Source organism: Wasmannia auropunctata, unplaced genomic scaffold (assembly GCF_000956235.1).
Source record: "Wasmannia auropunctata unplaced genomic scaffold, wasmannia.A_1.0 LD336037.1, whole genome shotgun sequence".
Classification (NCBI taxonomy): domain Eukaryota; kingdom Metazoa; phylum Arthropoda; class Insecta; order Hymenoptera; family Formicidae; genus Wasmannia; species Wasmannia auropunctata.
In genome coordinates, this window is record NW_012026853.1 from 744,155 (window position 1) to 765,319 (window position 21,165).

Consider the following 21,165-nt stretch of genomic DNA (forward strand, 5'->3'; position numbering starts at 1 on the left):
TAGCTTCATATTTTATATGGCTTTCGTATGTCCGTTAGATTATACTTCAAGATATATAAAATTGAAGATGTTTCGTGACTCACCGATCGTAACGCGAAGCTGTTACCTCGCAAGAATTTTAATGTTTAATATTTCTTTTATATTCCTTTTTGTATTCTCGGATCGGATAAACTTTTGAATTTTACTACGTACTTGCGTTGCTACAACAAAATGCTTACAAAGTGTTAATTGTGAAATCCGATGACACTTGTGTGATAATCACTAATTGGTAAAGAATGATCACGTTTCGGGTGAGAGGTGGTACGTGAAGCAGCTCGCTTCTCTAATCTCTTTTCGCTAGCTCGAGTGCTGCTGAGTAATAGCCGAGTAATAGCAGTTGTCGACTGCGCGAATGATAGCACAGCAAGTTTGCGTACACAGCGGCACACTGTGTACAGTATATATCTAACTAGAAAAAAAAATATCAAAAGCCACGTACCAATCGACTTGTTGTTATATCGAAAATATTGTCAAAATATCGTTTGACGGTTGCAATTAACGCATGCAGTAAATACTTATTCTAAAAATACTAATAAATACTGAGATGTAATTAACTACGATAAATACCGAGAAATTAAAATAAAAAAAAAATAGAAAATATGGAGAATAAAAATTTAAGACAAATATTTTTACGACTGTTGCACATGTTTCGAGTTTTTCCGTGTGCATAGCTCCAAGCTAACTTATTTTTTATTTTCACCTCCTTCTCTCTTCATTTATGAAAAGCGCCGTTACGATATGGGTATTTTAGCCTGACTCTGTGTAACATAGTTTAGCAAGCAATTAACGGTACTTGCGAAATATACAAGCACCGTTGAAGCATTGTCCTGTGTGTTTCGTCGCTGGTTTCGGGTGGCCTAACTCATCGAACACGATCTCCGCATCCTCACGACGTTATTGACAGTAAAACGCAAGGCTTAAGAACCTTTAAGCAACGTGACGCTACTTTAGGACGTGAGCCCGCAACGCGTCGCTATGACGACACCTCTTATATACATATACTTCTGGTGCAACTAGTATATCTAATGCTGTCCTCCTCAGTCTTAAAAAAATTATAAAGGAGGATTTTATGTCTGAAAAGATTTTAACTTTTAAACATATTGATTTTTATATTAAATATATAAGTAAATAAGTTTTTCTTATTCATAATACAATCATGAAAGCAGTAAAGCAACGAAAAAAAATTTTATATCTTTAGTACGTTATTTTCGATAAAAATATTTTTGCTGTCAAAAATAGGTCAAGATTGAGAAAAAAAAACTAAAATCAATGTAAAATGTAGAGGTAAAATTAATTTAAAGCGAGAAATGCACATTATTGATTTATTCATTCTGTGAATGGTTTTATTTGCGCATTTCCCACTGGAAACTATTTTAGATTTTGCATAAATGTAAGCTAGTATGTATGAAGAAGTGATAAATATAAACAAAAAAATATTTCATTAATATTTGAGAGAGAGAGAGAGAGAAGAGGGAGGAAGTAAGAGAAGAGGGATGCTCATACATGTGATTAAATTTCCATGAATAAATGGGAATAAATAGATCCAAATGTATGTATGTATGTACATAGTTTGACATGACATGCATATTGACGTATGACCTAACGAAACGTATTAGACTTTACAAGACAGAAGAGCGGAAACCTTCACGCGGTGTAGGTATTTTGGATTACGCTGATAGCAGAAATGTACAGTCGTGGACACATTTTGTGTCGCTTGCGACACTTTTTTTTTATAGGTTTCTAATATATATTTAATATACGCATAATGTATACTTTATAGATAACTAATATTTTGCAAATGCGGACCACGATGTACTATCTTTAGTCTAGAGACAGTATAACACCAATCGTGGTCCGCATTTGCAAAATATTAGTGCGTTTTGAAACCTATAAAAAAGAAAGTGTCATAACCGATGTGTCCATAACTGTACATGTACTCATACACGCACTCACGTACGTATCTTTGTTCATATTATTATGCGTCGTGTAAAATTATTAATAAAAGACTTCTTTTTTGTTCACAGTTATTTATTCATTAGAAAGTTGTTATTGGTTGTAAAACGAGGCTTTTGTGTAAAAAAAAAATAAAAAATGTATTTTCACAAAGTTCTCCGCATTGTGGTCAATTTTAAGCTTCACATTCGAATTGAGCAGATTCAATAATATAAAGATAAACCAATTTCGAACATTTCCCTTGCGGGCAAAGGCTCTAAAGTGCCATCGTACTTTAGAGCTTTTTTTAAATTTCGTGATATTTTTTTCTTAATCTAAATTCGAAATAATTTATCTAATTTAGACACTTATCTTTCGCCCAACGATGTTCGCAGTCCCATTTCTACAATTATTAGAAAAGTGCAATAAATGAACCTTTAAGTTCAACCTTGATGTATTCAACAACTTCTCATACTTATGAGTGGTACAGTAATTTAAGACGCAAGAGTATATAAGAGGCTAAAGTGCACTTAAAAAATTACCACGGATAAACTCTCGCGGCGAGTTGTAGGTAACCATTATAAATCTGGCCTGCAACGCCTTTCATAACTTTTTAGAACATTTTACTTTCGTGCGCGCATATATATACACGCACACGCCTGAAAGTTTCTATAAATTACGTTAAGGTAATTTCGAGAAATTACGTACTTGTCAAGAAGTAACATTTTTATAATACATCGTGCTGGTCAGTAATACTGCATGGCACATTCTCCATTTAATGTCCGACGGTTTATTATTTCGCGTATAACGCGTAACGCTTTAACGATCGTTTTTAACGCTAACTTTGTTATTTTCTTACTATCGGATCCCTTTGGTTGTATAATATTATATCACCAGTTTCTTTACTTTATCACCGCGGCTTATGCATAATTCATCGGGATTGCAATTATTTTTACCCCGAAGCGCGCCTTCTTTTCTAACAACGGAACAATATTATGTACTACATTACAGAAATTATTTATACGAACTCGCATTGCTCATAATGATCAATTCAGAATATAATTACAACTGGAAGAATGAAAGAGAAGAAATGAAAAGCACCAAACTTTTCTTATGCAAAACGTTTCAGAAAATACCATTCGCCCTTATTAGAAGAAGAAAATATGTGCATTGCACTCCTTTTTATTGCAATTAAATATTTTCCAACTTTCACATCTACATTTTGTATTTTTTATCAGCCGGTTAATAGATTAAAGGGAACGTAAAAACTTCAACATTTTTTCATATTTATGCACATTTAGATTCATGCACTCTAGCGGAGCAAACTCTTCACGTATTGCATTTCCTTTTATTCGAGCACCTTTACTGCTCATGACACTCCGTAACTTCAAAACTTTCCGGGACTTTTAAAATTTTCCTGTATCCACGGATGTGAGAAGTATGCAAGTGGAAGCCAGAGAATGGACTTAAGGAAGAGATAAGCTTGCTTCAAAAGACCTCTTCGCATAACGAAGATTTATTCCGCAGACGACTATAACCGACTCGCGCTTTACTTCGACGTCTCAGACCATTCTCGTGCATTTTAGTTTTAAATTCCTATAACTTAAGATACAAATCATTATATTCCCTCGATATTAGATTAAATGCGCCGCATCTAAAATAACTTTTAATCCATCTGTTTATTATATTTTATATATATATATACACATATATACAGGGTGTTCCCGACTTCCGACTCTCACACTAACAAGAGTACTATTATCAGATAAAAACATTACACGTCAATTGTCAACGCAAAAATTAGAAGTTGGCCACATCGCAGGCCCGAAATTGAAAAGTAGTAGCTACCGCAAAATTTTAAACTAAAATAACTCTTATAATTCGTAAAATAATTTCGTTATATTATACATTGTTGTATTCGTTAAAAAGAATGCTACAACTTTTATCATATTAAAATTGTTACCTTACTGTGCAAAAATTAATCATGTCTTTTCGCTCTTTAACATAAATAATATATCTAACAATAAGTGATCACTGTGCTTACAATAAAGTTTAGTCAGAGTCGTTTAATTTGATATTATATTTATTAGGTCTATTAGTTAACGAGATAAAAAGAGATGGCCACTTATACGGGGACACCCTGTGTATATATATATATATATATCTTTCTCTCTATCTAAAAACAAAAATAATTATTAATAAACAATTTTTAAATTTTCTATAAACTTAAATCCGATAATTTACAATTTAAAAAATTTGGCAAAGAATATTTTACATTTTCTTAATTGAGAGAAAAACATGTAATTATTGTAAAAAAGGAAAGAATAAGAAAGCAGGAGATTATTTTTATCTTAAGGAACAATTATTGTTTCGCGTAGTTCTTTTAAATTATCTTGCACGAGATAACACTTCATTTCTCAGGGGATCGTTTAATAACGGTGGCTACTTATATAGACTAACGATCGCTTGAACACGCGAAAGTTCGAGATCAAACTCTGTAGATTTTAGTTTTGTGAACGAGGGGTTATTTCTGTGTGCGCTCGAGAGTCGCGTGCAACAACCTCGCTTGCTACATGTCAAATAATCAATAAATGCCAGTTAGTTAGCGTGTCGATATTTGCATGTTGTCGATATTTACACGAATACCTTATTTTCGCTCGTCTATTTAAAAGTATATGAGAAAAGAGGTTAACGTGCAGATTAATTTCCATGTTATGGTCGTTCCGATTCATTTTTAATTTGCAAAAATAGATTTTGCATGTTTATACATATATCTTACACATGTTATGTATATTCGTTTTATTACTTATACATGTATGTATACAGGATGCCTCGAAATTCGCGAACCGAAATATTATAGCAAGAAAGTCTTCGAAAAATTAAGTAAAAAAGTTATTTGTCAATTTTTATTTTAAGCAGTAGTTTTTGAGATATAAGAGTTTAAATTTGGCCAATTATACATTACGGTTAAACGAAAACATGTCCGTGAATAGTGTGTCGATAGTGTTAGTGGTCGCGCATTTCACGTGTGTACTCTATAATTGACCAAATTTAAACTCTTATATCTTAAAAATTACTGCTTAAAATAAAAATTTACGAATAACTTTTTACTTAATTTTTCGAAGATTTTCTTGCTACAATATTTTTTGATTTACGAATTTCACCCTGTATATTAATTTGTTGTTAATTGCAGTTAATTGTTTAAGGCTGTCATCACCAAAGCAATGAAAATTTTAGATATCATCGTAAATACGGTGTTCTCTGGCTACAAAATCACTGTCATCCGTGATTTTGAAACTAAAACGCAGACTCAGCTTTCAAGAACTGCTCCAAGAGTGGAGAGAATGAGAACGAAAATGAGATAGAGATGATATTTTATGAAATCGTGTATTTCAGCTTTCGGTAACAGATAAGATTTCGAGATGTGCTGACTCGAGAAAAGGAGTGATTTTCTAACCGGGGCAAAAGGTGACGTGCTCATTCTGAAAAAGGGGTGATTTTCTATTCGGAGCAAGGAGTGATCTTATAACCGAGAAACACCGTACGCAGATAAAAAGTGTCTTCTGATTGGATGGATATTACTTATAAATCGCACCTACTTCCATTGAATCTATAAGACATGCAATCATATGTTACAAAGAGAATATGTCAAGTATCATATGACGAGTTAGCAATTGAATGTTCTTATTGATCTGCGAAAGTGTGAAATATTCAGCAGCCCGAGAGCTTCTAATTTGCCGTTTTCAGTCATCAATAGTGGAAAGTTTTCCTATTAATGCACACCAATATTTATTGCAAAATAAACTTTGCGGTTATACATAGACAACAGTTTAAAATGAAATTGACATTTTCTGTTTCCAACAATAGTAACCAATGTCTATTTTTATCAAACCACTGTTTTCCACTCAAAGTTAAAATAGTACATATTTGCATATTTTAACAATACGTAATTATTCCACAACATTGTCATAAATGCCACTTTTGGATATTTCAATCAAGAGATGTAAAAACAAAGATTTATAAATATAATCTATAATATATTAAAAAATCCCATGAATCTTATATTAAGTCCCACATCGAAAATTTTCTTTCAGTTACATTAAAAATTTCAAATGTAAAAAACAAAGTAGCTCATTCAATAAATTGTACTACAATATCCTGTATTGGAGAAAATTCTCGTTGAGACCTTTGTACCGTCCACTGACAGCGGACATATCAAATGAAGTAGAACACGATGTGACATTTACTTCTTATAAATTAAATTTTCTGTGAAATCTGATTTGCACGTAAATTAAATTTTATAAAAATCACGGAGTTACGATTTGTTGACAAAGACATCTGCAGCAATCGTTCGATAAAAATTGGCGCTTATCACAAATATTTTATTAAAGCTTATTTCAATTAACAGATAAATGTCTTCGTGTTTAAACTAGATTACTCGTATAACAATGTTTGCCCCGATACACATTTTACCGTTTTGTGACTAACGTAAAACAAAAATTATATCTCTTTCATTATCCGATCTCTTTCATTACGCGACCTTTTAATTGCCAAACGTAATTGCCAGTTAACATTTTCATTTATCATCCTTCGGGAAATATCTGGGAAAACATTCGTGGCTCAGTTTTTTTTAGCATCGAACGTACCGAACGGTTACGGTATCAATTTCACGATGCTTATCGCGCTTCGCAATTGTAATTTTGTCACTGTAATATTACGATCCCCGCGGGGTGTAACATCGTGTAATATATTATTTAACAATCGAAGTTAAGTTGCAGGCGGTGTTAGCGAAGATTAGCGCGAGCTAAAAAAAAGGTTTTAACGCCGTATTCAATGTATGTAATCAATCGCTCTCGATTCGAAAACGGCGAGGCAATTAATAACATAAACGCTCCATTAACAGAGAGGATTTATTCATTTCTCGCGCGACACGCTTTATCGCGTTTCGCATTCGCAACGAGACGTATAAAATTACGCGGCGACTATTCCAGAACCAGAACAACAAGGCTGTAATCGAGTGCCGTGGTTCCGTACTTAAATTCTTTGCGGTCGTGGGCCGTGTAAAGTCTTACATTTAACGATTACTCTGCCGTGGAGTATCAGATGACGCGCGATTTCGTAATCACGACGGGGAATATGAATTAGAAAAATTTCACGTGCATCACGCATCGCGTTTTTTCGCAGCCACGGGTGTGCGTTGGCTTCGTGCGCAAAACCCCGCAAAATCCCGCCGCGCATACTTCATGCAGAAATCTGATATCTTTATATATATTCGTGTTGCACGCGAGAGCGAAACCTTAAAGAAGTTTGTTGAACGTCTCACGTCGCATCAAGTTTCGAAACTCCCTCTCGATGCAACGAATGCTCCAGTTTTAGAGCGTTGAGATAGGCCCCGCGGATTCTTTATCTTGTCTCCTTCGGTTTCCCGATACGTCGGAGTATAACGGCGGAAAATTCACGGTAGATCGGACACCACAAATTATTTTGCACTGAAAATATGCTTCATCTATCGTCCGTACTTAGATTAAAGAATTGAGTATCTAACAAAGACTGGTACTCTTTATTGAAAATTTCGATGAGATTTCATTAGTTCCTGTAATTTATAAATATCTTCCTAGTAATTTTAAAACCAATTACATTTCTAAAAAAAGAATTATTCTTGCTTTTACTACAATTTTATCATAAATTCAGGTCATATTATCATAAATTTTCTTGTGTTCATTAAGCGCATTACTATTAAATACGCTAACTTTTGAAAAAATATAAATCGGAAAGTGTAATTTTTGAAGCAGCAATATAATTCTAAAGCGTAGAAAATGTTACGCCATATATTTTTTCCCATATTTTATTCGATAAAGTGAGCAATATTCGGCATTTCATTCGGCTCGGCCAATATTTAATCCGTTGAAAAGGGCTGTGAAAAAATATGTTATCGTGTAAAAATAAATTTTTCTTTGTTTTTTTTTCCTTTGATAAGTAAAATCTGTGTTTTTTTTTAAATTAGAACGCACCGGTTGTTAAACGTGTAATTACGACCAAGTAATATAAATTAGTAAGCGAGTGCAGCTCAGATTTGTTTTTCATAAATATTTATTTCATGACGACTCATTTATTCGCATTTCTCATAGAAGCTCTGGGTAATCCGTTAGCAACCAGAAAAGAAAAAAAAAACAAAAAAAGCGACATGGGTAGGGTGATAAAGATTACTCGTCGCTTTTAAGAAATCCTCTCGCGCTGCATTAACGGCAAGTAACGGAATTTGCCTGCTTTCCGTCGGATAAGTACTTAAATGCAAATAACATGCTCCTAACAAGATATAAAAGAAAGAGCGGTGGGGTTGTACTCGGGCAAATGCATCGACGTGATATAACGTGCAATGTATATTAAAAAGAAATTTTGATATATGAGCGATATATTTTGATAAAGCGCAAAGCAAGAGATACATTTAAATTTATTTCACCATAAACTATGATTAACGATCAAAATATTGGAATGCGATGAAGGATAATTATTTATCGTGGTATGTAAAAGTTCTGTAAAGAGTTAATAATTTCATCATTTCTGAGCTATCATTTCTGCTTTTCGAAAAGTTCCCAATTTCCTCGTCGATCGTAACTCTCTAAATTTGGCCTCGACGTTTTTGGGTCACTCGATTCTCAATGAGGCATGAATATCGAAACGGAGTTTCCTCCTGCTCACTGCAGCGGACAGTCGGAGACGTCAAGATGTGTCAAATAGCGGCGGCCAGAATACCGGAAGCGGATCCGCGCGGTTTTCCTCCCGTGGCTAAGAACCCGAAGATAATATAACACGAAAGTCTCGCTTGGCTAGTCACTTACGCTTCCTCTTCCTTGAATTTCATCCGAGAGACGCCGGCGGCGCCTCACCCTTTTTCCAACCCTCCCCTGTACACCCGCGCGGGCTCTTCCGTTTTTTATCATCGCGGCGCCTGGGTTACACACCCCGAGAAAGTATTACGTGCATCCTGTTCATGATGGAGGAGCGTCGGTTTCCTCTCGACGACTGCCGCAATTTCGCCGCGATGCCGAGGTACGCAGAGATTTCGTGACGACGACGATTCGGGAAAACTTTGCGGCCGTTTTCGCTTCTCTCTTTTCCAGCGTCTCTCACAATTATTTTAATTGCATAAAGTCCTTTCAGAATATCTCGGTTTCTCTCAAATACGGTCGAGAAATTTATGAAGCAGAGGATCATTGCGCTCGCAAGTTTACTTCCGTTCTATCGCTCTACTTTAACTTTGCTTTTTCTTTCTTATGCTCATCTCAAATATCTTTGCGATTGGCTTCCGCTTTCAAAGAAAAAAAATTTTCAAAATTTTTTCTGATCCAAAACTATCTTACTTATATACATATTAATTCAATTTTTCGACGATATATTTATTACGTTATCGGAAATAGACAGTACGTGAGTTATGTATAATTTATTTTACATCTCGCTCGCAGGATGTGATGGTCTTTTACGAACTGAAATATAGAATGTTACATCTACATCATGCGTGATACATGCTGCTACTAAACCGCTCTCAATGTTTAAATTTCCGACATCACTTTTTCTCTCATATCCTGTTGCTTAAACCTTTTAGTCACAAACCTTGTACATGACTATTACATGAAAAATACACCATAAAAGCAAATGAAAATTAATAAAATATTAATCCATTAAATTTCTCTTTGCAACTTATAATATATTTTATAATATTGTTATTTTCATGAAAATGATAAATCGAAGAGGTACATGTATCGTGATTACATTTTTATCTCGTTCGTCAATAATTATATTTATCATATAACATCAAAACAGATTTTTAATTATTACAATATTAATTATTACAATGTTTTAATTATTACAATCGTAGGATAATTGTCTGCGAAATTTAGCTGCGTTTAATAAGACGTTCTGATTTTCGTATATAGCAACAAGTATTTCTGAACGCCGCTCAAAAAAGTTCGTAATAGATATGCTCAACTTGTCGTGTTATTTCGCACACATCATTATCGACGTCCGTACTTGCCACATCCACCTTTCGCATTCGCGAGAATGGTGAGGTAAGAGGAAGCGAAGTGGCTAGAGGTGAAGGCAAACGTAGAACAGGAGTGGCAGTATTGACCCAGTTGCCGGTGGCGCTCGTTGTTGCTCGTTCATCCTCTACGCTCTTCGGCTCTTTCCTCGCCGCTCGATTAGGCCGAAGGTGCTACGGCAGACGCGTGTGCGTACACACGCGCTGACCATTAATGACGCCTATGTTTACGATTAGCGATGGTCATCACGTGGGCGTAGGATAATTAATTATCTAATTCTTCGATTTGACATTCGACATGCTCAGCGGCGTAATCTGAATTAATTTTTCATACAGAATATTCCAGAGTAATCGGATGTAGTGAGGCTTTTATTTAGATAATTAATTTCTTTTTTAATTAGAGGTCGAATTAAAAAAAAACGATGTTATTCCGTTATGTTATTATTCTTCATCAAAACATTTTTGCTGATGGCTTCACTAATCGATTTCCATGAAGCTATTAGATAATAATAAATTGAAGACGTTGTATTAATTAAGCTCGCCGTGGATATTTAGTTCCGACGAAATATGTCCTTATTACTGTAACTTAGAAGGAATTTTTAATTTAAGACTTCGTTGCCAAAATATGTAATTAAGAATTTGCGTCACATAACATTCTTCGACAGAATCTCTCGATATAATGAAGTATGCTTAAGGTTCTATACTTATACTTTCTCTCTCTCTCTCTCTCTCTCTCTCTCTCTCTCTCTCTCTCTCTCTCTCTGTTTGTAATAATGTTATAGAATAGATTTACGTCATCGTAAGATAAATGAATAATTCATAAATAAATATCAGAAAAAAACGTTAAAAACATCCAACTGACAAATGATACAGAGTAATAACACTATATCAGCGCATCTAAAAGACAAAATGTTTGCAATGCGATATTTTAGGGATTTAAAATATTACGGATCATTGTATAATCAACATATTTAGGACGTAAAGCGGATGAGATCGATTTCACGGATTTAACTTGGGCTACGAATCATTCGATCCGATCTATTAATATGAATATTTTGCGTCAATCGATTCACTAAAACAGAATACTTGCACACACATTCTCTCTCTCTCTCTCTCTCTCTCTCTCTCTCTCTCTTCTCTCTCTCTCTCTCTCTCCGCAACAATACACAAATTATTATTATGGATAATCTGATAAATATTATCTGACAATCACATACATTACTTTATACAATTTATATTGCAATCATTAAACAACGCTTTTCTTTTTCCAGATGTATAAATTAATTGATACGTCTGCATCGTTATAATAAATTACATTAAGCTATTTTAAAACACGATTTATATTTATTTTAAAATTTAATGTATAAACGCTTAATTCGTGTTCATAAGAATCAATATCTGTGTAAATTTTAGTAATGTTTGAACAAAAAGGAAGTATAAAATTCTATAAACGTAACATATAAAAATATCTCCGTAAAAGAATAAAAAAAATTCGCTTTCATGAAAAATTAACTTGTAAGTTCTAACGTGATTAATTAAATTAATTTATTAGACTAAATAAATCCAATTCATTATCGATTCTATCTCTGTCGATTTATTGGTGAATGCAATAATTAGAACATACTGTATTCAGTTCATATAAGTTTAGACCAGTTGAATAATGAATATTTGTCATTTGCAATTCAGTTACGGTTTCCATAACTTGCCTTATAAGGCAAATCGAAAGTTCGATATCTTCGAGAATTTCGCACTTGCCAATAATATGGAAGCAATATATATCGCTGACGGGTCACTTGTGCCATTTGCGATACAATATATATATATAGATGGGATTCTATTCTTTACAATCCGTTCAATACGCGCGACATTCAATGTACCATTGAACGTTTGCATACGTATAAATGTGTATAGCGTACATATATATTGAACTATGTATATTTAACTTACACATATGTATTTTCTAAGAGAGAGGAAGATATACATACATATAGACTGCGTTCGGTTTGGCGTTTACAGCGCTTATAAGCATCATTTGTCTTTGTTTAACATTTGATAAACAACAAGGATGACATGATGTTGTAAGCGCTTAAACAAACATAGCCACGATATTCGAATGAGGGTAACGATAATCTTTCTCTCTTAAATTCACGAGATACTCGGTCGACATAAATCTCCACTCGTACAAAGAAAAGCTTTCTCTTTATAGGCTAACACGAGGTTCTTAATGGAACAAAGCGGAACGACACGAATGAATGATTCAACGATCTCAATCGATATTCAATCCGTCGGAATTATAGCTATAAGCTGAGTGACATTTTAAGTACTTGGATACTTTTTAAGTTGATATTACTGACATAGAAAAAAAATGTATTAATCTGTTTAACATATTTGTTACATTCAGTGTTTTAATAAATATTCTAATAATGCAAAAAAAAATACATTAATTTGCGAACGTTAGCAGAAAATTAATAAAATTCTGAGAATATCTATAATCAGACCATTCAAATCAAATTTGCACCTTTCTGATAATAACTAGAAATGTCTACTTATTACCAGAAAAGTACTTGAATACTCAAGACTTAGTTAATGTGGCATAAAAAACTTAGGAGTCACGACATTTTCACGATGCGAGCAATTGGGCAAGCGTGACACAAATTTCACGCGAAATTCCTGGTAGTATTAAGCACTAAAATAAAATAAGGTGAAAATATTTCGTACGTGCAAGGACTTCCTCACGCCATCTCGTAAAATGTCGTTTCGATGAAAAGTTCAGTTCTTTGTTTAGATTTTGTGGGCGTAATGTTGGGATTAAGAATTTCTCCTCCACGAAATTCCGATTTTGGTGTTTTACGGCCACGAAACTGGAGGATTATATAAAGATATTGTAGCTGGAGAATTAATAGCTTAATATATTCAGCGTTATATTCACCGCAATGTTAAAGCAAAGAGCAAACTCAGATGGTGGAACGTCTCTGAATATCCACTAAGTAAACAATACGCCTTTAAACCATCTTATACAAATGCTACTGTACGCATCTTCGACGAAATGCTAATTGCTAATTGGAAGAGTAGCTTTGAATGCGACATTAATAAGCTGAATGCTCTATTTGAAATTATTAGTCGGAAGAGTGTTACGTTCGTACTACTTGCTTCGAGTAATTTATTCGCTTCGAGGAATTATTTCGATGTCCTCTCAATTTTTTTCTTCGGCTCACATAAAGCTTATTGATTAGATTTCGAATGAAACTAAACTCGCGCGATTGTATATTTATATTTTATTTATTTTTGCAATGTATATCAATATACATTGAAAATAAATGTCAAGCAAAAAATATATGTCTATATTGTGACGTAGATATCAATAATTCGCGCAATATTAAAATACTGCTAAACAATTACTTATTTCATTTATATTCATCGCAGTAAGGAACTTCAGAAACTTTCCGCAGTTCTTCTATTCTGCAATTCCTTGATCGTTCCCCGCTTGCTTTATTTTCCTCGAAGATCGAGTTAACACTTTTTCAAACTTGCAACAAGCTTGAATCTATGCTGGACCAATGCCAAGAATCGTCAGGTGGCCAGTCATCGACTTCATCGTGAGCGCCGAAAGACGTTCGAGGCGCGACGAGGACGGAGGGGCTGCTGGAACAGAAGCTCCGGGTGTCCCGGTCGCTTGACGGTCGGGCCCGGGTTTCGCGTTCGCCAGCGCGCGCTCACCAGCAAGGGGCGCAGGTGCGCCGTGACGTTGGCGTCGGCGTCGTCGGTGATTCCTCCTCCTCCTCCTCCCCCCTCCCTCTCGGGTCGGATATACGCGCAGCTTGAGGTACGCGCGACGCCACAGAGCGCGGCAGAAGCCCAGAGGATCGCGAGGTCCTGTCGTAGAGAGTCGGTGCTCCGCCGGGTCCGCTGCTCGTCGCTCGACTGACTTTTGACATGAGCCTCGGTTCCCGCGCGTTCGTCAGCTAGGAAGGGGAAACCTCTCCGGAAACCAGGTCAGTCAGAGACGTATCACCGACGCGTCACCGACAACGTCACACACGTGCGACCCACGGTTTATCGTATCGCGAAATCAGTGATCTCAGTCAGTGCAACTGGTCCGGAGTTGCAGCAATTCGCGAGTTGTAATTCGTATCATACGAATCATGCCCGAGTGAGAGACCGACTGTACGCGCGGTTGTTCCGTCCGGTTTCGCGATCGGTTAATCCGGAAGAGTACCGGGCGACTCCGGGGAATTCCCCGAAGGAGTTGGCGGTGACTACCAGTGAACAAGTGAGCACCTTCGTTTTTTTTTCCCCGCTCACATTCCTCGGGGAATGTCGCGGGGAAAAGTGAAGTGAAAGACGCGGGTGGTGGATTCGGTGGACGCTTCTCTCGAATTCGCCGGAAGTTTTGGATCCTCGTTATACAACTTGTTCGAGCGATCTTCTCCGGTGGAAGATTCGTCTCGCCGTTCGAAGGTGCCCGCTTGTTCACGGGAGAGACGACGCGCGTAAGTTGGACACCTGTTAAACTAGCATATACGAAACTAGAGTCTCGGTTTAGCGCGTCAGTTGTTGGTGACGACGTAGAAGTTCCACACATTGTAGAAGACTGAAATACTGTGATGTTGCCATAAACTTGATTAAACGTGGCGCGAGATTGCTAGTTAGGTAGGTGTTGAATTTTAATTGTCTCTTCTTCCTGTACGATCGTCATACGAGTGCGGATTTTTAAAATCAGACAATCTCCTGTTTGCCGAAAAGCAGCTCGATATATAAGTACGACATATGTCGAGACATTCACGATCAATTTTTTGTTTTCTAATCGAGTTTATTGATCGAGTCATGACAGGTAAAACTACATTCTATAGCAGTAGACTTATTTCCCCTGCGGCGTCAAGGGTATCGCCGTCGTGACGACCGATAAAGTTTAAATGTGTAGTTATAATTACTGAAATCACGGTTCGCACGACGCAAAATGGTGCCCGTGCGTTACAGTTTCATAGGTTTAGCAACGACAATTTGAAACAACAACGAGAGAAGTTTGACTGCGGCTTGCAATGAGTTTTGTACTACAATCATCGGGCAAATGCGAGTTAGTTATTATACTTTCGTGTGATCGAATGGTATAAATAATCGAGATGCGATATAAACGCAAGATGTGATGTAAATAAAATATCTTCTTGGACGATTAAATTAGACTCGGGAAATTTTGTAAAGTTCGCAAAGAATACCATAGTTGAAAATATCAAAAGTTAATGCAACGAAGTTTACCATAAAGTTGCTATAACTGACGAATTGAGCTTTCGCATGAAATTGACAGATAAGCAAGATATGTATTTATAACAGAGACGTTAGCAAATGCAGTTTTTTCATGTACGAATAAATCTCAGAAAGTCACCTTTTTTGTAAAAAATTAAATTAAAAAGTTGATAAAACGTTGAATAAAAAAGTAAATAAAAATCGTGTAGTTTAATGTACATTGTGGAATATAAAAGTCTAAATATAAAAGTCTTTCTAAGTCTTTTTACGATTAATTACGATCTTCCGCAGAAAAATTGGATAAAAGTGCGGTAACGGTTTCTTAATCAAATTTAATCATATCTTTGTTCTCATTACATGTATAAAAGAAGTCTATATTTTCATGTTAACTTCTTATAAATACTTTATCCTCACTGTATGATAACAGCAGTCTTCAGAGACTACTGTTTCCGGTGGCTGCCTTCCTCTCGATGTCATGTCTCCTGTGAATGTTTTAAACCACTGTGCACTGTTGCGCCATGCGTATATCGATCGCGCCTCACCTCTTGCCTTTTTGTATAAGTATTTCACAGCAGTAGAACATGCAATAATCGTGGTAAAATACTTTGTCATACATGCTTCAAAATGTATATTATAATCTTCCTCTGCAAAATTTAGTCTATAGGAAGTTATCACAAAAAAAGAGTGTTTTTTTTTAAGATTCAACGGTTACCTATTATTTATTTATTAGTTAGTTAGTTATTTAAAAATTATTAGTTAGTTATTTATTTAGAAATTTAGTTAGAAATTTATTAGTTAGTTAAAAAAAACGCGTATTTGTTAATTTATATTTTATAGTATAACGTACAGTAGAACGTGCAATAATCGTGGTAAAAAAATACTTCGTCATACGTGTTTCAGTGTACATCATATGAAAAAAAGTATTTTTTTTTTAATGCGATTGCTGTTTGTTCCGTCCGTTAGAAAGTCACGTATTTCGACGTATTGGTTTCTTGGGAAAGAAAGCTCGCATCTGCATCGCAGCAAGATATATTTCTCTTTGTTGTGCAATAGCCCGAGTGCGCTTAGAGGATGCTCGAATAGTCAATACGCCGGTATCCCGGAGTCGAACATGTTTGTCCATCAATTACCGTGACAGGAGCTTCCTTTTAGGTTTTTCGACCTTACCACGGGCGATTGCACACGAGAATAAGCGCGATTATCGATCGCGCGGCGCGAGATTCATGCGAAGCGTACACGATGCACGGCGCGCGGCGGCGGCGGCGGCGGCGGCGGCGGCGTCGAGGAAACAATTTCTATCGCATTACGCGTAACAAGTGGCTCCGTTTTGTCCGAGTCGTGGGACTTCCGTCCGGGTCCCATTGTCCCGAATCCTCGCACGTTTCGCAGTGAACAAACGCGCCGATGACGACGGCGGAGGCGTTAACCCGTCCATTATTCAGAGACCGAGACTCATTTGGCGACAATGAAAATGGTTTTGCGCTGAATATTACCGTTCTCGTATACCTATATCGGATAAAGGACCTCATCAAGTTATCCGAGGGACGAGGCACGTGTACGAAGGTCGGACAATGAACTTCCGAGGTTGATATCGCATTGTTATAATACGAACTTGTGGCGCACGAACTAATTCGACAGAACGTGAGCGCGGAAGCAGAGTGGGTTAAAGTCGACATTTTTGTTTCTTTATCTTCTCCCGTAAATAATTCGAAGAAATAACGAAAGTTGATAACAAAAAAGATGAAACTTTCGCGTTGAATTCAGTGACTTCGAGCATTTCATTAAAAATCTTCGTTGGAGCAAAGGGGGGGGGGAGGGAGGGGCAACAAGGGAACTTTTAATCAAATGAAGAATTTTCGTTGGTTAAAAATTAATTAATTTCTCGTGAATGGCGATCGGATAACGTTTCGTTCTCGGTATCAGCTCAAGCCCGATACATTTCACATGACGAAACGGTCACGAATGCGAAATTACGGGGTCGTAAATTTAGCATCGCTCCCCGCGGGCGCCTTATTTGCTCGCGCGCGCGTACACACATACACATACACGAAGCGGTCGACGTCCGAAATTTCGCGATACGGAGCCACGGAGCGCGAAAACAGCGAGGGTGTGTCCAATTCGTACGCGCGTGTTGGCATAAGGGTTGTTTACGTAATCCCAAGGGAATGATAGAACATGGCTCTGCTGTTACCTGTTACCCGTTTTCCCTCTTCTACCCCCCCCCCTCCTCCATTTTATCAGAGTAATTTCCTCCGCGCGCCTTCGTGCGCATTTCCCTAATAGTACGCGTTTGTTCCATTACCATACGCTGCACCCCCGGAATCCTTCCGTCAATTAATTCAAGAGGCTGTTCACGAATCGCGTATAAAATCACAATGCGTATTACCGGGCAGCGCAAAGGTTAATGCTGTGCGCTTTTCGACGTGCGCACGTGGTAGCCGCGGAGCATCATTAATTCGCGAGCGCTTACGAGAAAATCGATAAATATGTATAGTAAAGAAAAGTAATCCACACGGCCGATCATTTGAATACCCAACAATTCGTTCGGTCGAATATAAATATTGATTTCCAACAGAAAGGAAAGGAAAAAGGAATGCAAAATATGAGGATAGATCAAAACGCTTGAAATATATGTTACTTTGTCGAGCTTGTAGGAATGTTCAAATCTGTAAAAGTTTTATTTCGAAACGTGACGAAGGATGCGACCGTTGGTGACGTAAAAGAAATGCAAATCATGTGCGCCAAGCGCCGCTGCGGAACGCGCGGATGACAATCGTAAAATGAAGTTGTAGACACGACGCGAGTCAGCAATTTCAACGGCGCCGACTCACACCGCTACGCGCTCGCTCAAATTTTCGAGAAAAACGCGTACGTTTAACGTTTCACTTTCCATTCAAATAAAATTCCCGTGCTCTCGATTCTCCCCTTTAGTGGCTCGTATATTTCATCACTTTTATTCGAATATCGAACATACGTGTTTCCAATGTTTCTTGGTATGCTCAGGGCCGACTCCTAGAGAGGGGTATAAGTCGCGGCGGTATCGCTACCACGCGCCGCGAAATGTCAGCGAAATATAGTTCGTAGTTACGACAACCACGGAGTCGATTCATCCCCTCGTTTAACCGTCGTATACTGCATGCGAGCGCGGGGGCTTGTAATCGCGACCCCTAGATTTCGCCCACCGTAAAGATATACCAAGCCTATAGATCCTACGTTCGTTATACGTTAACGTTACGTAAGTACGTATAATGCGCGCAACGCGGGGCAATATCGCTCGTTATCGGCCTGCGTTATCGCCATATCGTGCCACGTCATAATGCAACGGAGTCGGAGCTAACCACGCAATTCGCTCTCTCGTCTTTCACGTGAATTGCGCTGACTCGCCTTGAAATGCGCGCATCGCGCTCCACCCCCGCCCGTTCGCCGGACGCAGAAATTCACATGGAAAATACGACGCGCGCTGATACGCAGTTTATCCCCGGTCGCTCGTAAATTGCACACCGGGAATGCAAAACGAGGCGGCGGCGCCGCCGCCGCCGCCGCCGCCGAAGCATTATTCATACTTTTATACTTTCGTTCGTCAGTATACGGCTCTTTCTGATACGCAAATGACCCTTATCGTGCCTCCTCGCCGCGTTATTAAGATAAGTGAGGGGGCGAATGTCTAAATGAGGCACAGGCGCATATATACAATGTCCTGGACATCCTTGAAGAAACTCAATTACGCGGTTCTTGCGGACCTAGAAAAACGCGCCCTCTCTAGCGGCACACACATTAGTTTTATCAACGAGGTACAAAAGAAAAAAAATATATATATACATATATACGTATGTGTATGCACTCGCCCGATATATACGCATCCGTTTTCATTTACTTCGCCTTTTCATTTCGTTATTACATTTGAACGTGTGGCATTTCTTTTCCGCGCTTATACGTTCATGAAAGCGGTATTCGCTCTTACATCACGTTCTCCCTTGACTTGCATACTCCCAAGTAAAAAAATCTATACTTATCCATTTATTGTTATTTAAATATTCGACTGAACACACACGCATTAAGATCTAACAACGAAAAAGTAATTTGTCATCATATTCTTGCGCGATGGAAAAAATTGACTCTAAATTTTGCGCGGAATGTGCGTTGCGATAAAAGGCGTGATGTCTTGCAGCTTTCTGCATGTAGAAATTTTTCCGGGAAATCCGGCTCGCACACATATCATCTTTATTTATTATAATTTACGATGTACGACCACGGAGGGGGAGGGGGGTTGGATTCGCATTGCGTTCAACATAAATGTACGATGTTAGATGACGTGCAATAACGTGTATCTTCTTTATTGAGGATCACGTCACATCATAATGCGTGCAGTGTATACGCGCGCGCGGTACTTTCCGTGTAAGGAAAAAAAAAAGAAACTTCGCAAAGGCCGCAAGTCAAGGCTCTCTCGCAACAATGCCAACTTCTATGAATTTTCGCTGCGGTGGAAAAGGCATTGCACGCCATTTCTTCTCCTTCCTTCCCCGCTATTGGACAAAGGAAAGAGTGTGCTGTTTGCGCACAACACACAACTCGCGCTGTTTTACTCGGGGCCGTGGTCTTGGCGAGCAACGTATTTCCTCCACTTTACGCTTTAAAATGGCGTGTGGAGCTTTCTTAACGCCTGCTTTAGAGAAACGCCTCGTACAAAAGTAGATCTCACGAGCGTATCCGTTCGTAAAGAAAAAAAAAAAATCACAGATTTTATTAAGATTGAGAGAAATATAAAGAAATGGAAACAACATTAATTACGCAATTATGTTACATCATATAATCACGTTACAAATTTAATCTCAGAGGAAACAGAAACAACAGTCTTCATTGAGAATATTTCTTTTCTTTGAGGTGTATTTCTCTTTCGGCAAATTCTATTTATTTTTAGAGCAGCATGTACGGTGGCGTGAATAGAGCCAATCAAACCGAAGACTCACATGCTTTAATGTAATGACTTCTCCTATGAATTATTTATTATTACAACGTACTGACCAACATCGCTGATGAACGCGTAACATTTATACGTTGAATTTGTACGTTTCAAAATAATTTATGGTGTTTGCTGCGTATTTTTGTAATTTTCTGTCATTACTGTAATTACTGTCATTTTCTGTAATTATCGTCAAAATTTACAAATATTCGCAATAGAATTATTTTAATAACGCTGAAGATGACCCAATTTGAGGTCGAACAGTACGCTTGAATTTATGTATATTTATATTTATATCTAATTAGTTTGTATAAATGTTTTCGCGCACGAGTATCTTGCGAGGTTTTTATGCTCCTTTTTGTTCCATCTATTTTATTATTTTTATTTTACGTGTTGAAAAAAATATTTTAAAACATTAATTACAAATTATTAAAAGCTACAATTAAAATTCAAAGTTGGGTATATCGTGTAATGCTTCTACAATACAACGCCAACGTATCATAAAAATATTCTTGGGAGGAAACTACTTAATTAATTTAAAAGGACTGAAATTAAGTTCGCGAAACTTTTTCAGACCAATTAGGATTCATCTTGTTAGACGTTAGTTTCACGATTGTGTGCCATCGGGAAAGACGAAGAATTATAAGACGTTGGCACGCAAGTTCTCTAAGGTGCCGCGAAGGCGATAAGCTGGTTTTCCGGTTACGTACCGACGAGCTTTTTGCGCGTTTCACGCTCGTGGATTTCCCTTACGTGCTAGCGGGATTACCCTCGCGAGGTGTTTAAACTAACTTTCAGTTCGCGTACGAAGCGGGTGTGATATCTTCGAAGCCGGGAAAATACGAAGCCTAACTTTAAACGTGGTTCACGTAACGCGACCCAGGAGGATCTCTCCGGCAATAAGTGATTCGCGCGACAACGCGACAAAACCGAGCGGCTCTCTCTCTCTCTCTCT

General features: G+C 37.4%; 1 protein-coding gene and 1 long non-coding RNA gene across 5 annotated transcripts in view; one reads left to right on the top strand and one right to left on the bottom strand.

Annotated features, from left to right (window-relative positions):
* The window catches only part of LOC105452150, a 184,015-nt gene that overhangs the window by 40,848 nt on the left and 122,002 nt on the right, over window positions 1-21,165 (bottom strand). The window lies entirely within an intron of this gene.
* Window positions 13,853-21,165, top strand: part of LOC105452145 (leucine-rich repeat-containing protein let-4) — a 105,346-nt gene continuing 98,033 nt past the window's right edge. For 2 of the 4 annotated variants that reach the window (XM_011693022.1, XM_011693023.1), the window contains exon 1: window positions 13,853-14,001. The gene's annotated coding sequence lies outside the window, so the exon portion shown is untranslated. Of the gene's footprint in view, window positions 14,660-21,165 lie in introns of all 4 variants that reach the window. The other 2 variants (XM_011693018.1, XM_011693021.1) reach the window with 2 other exon arrangements.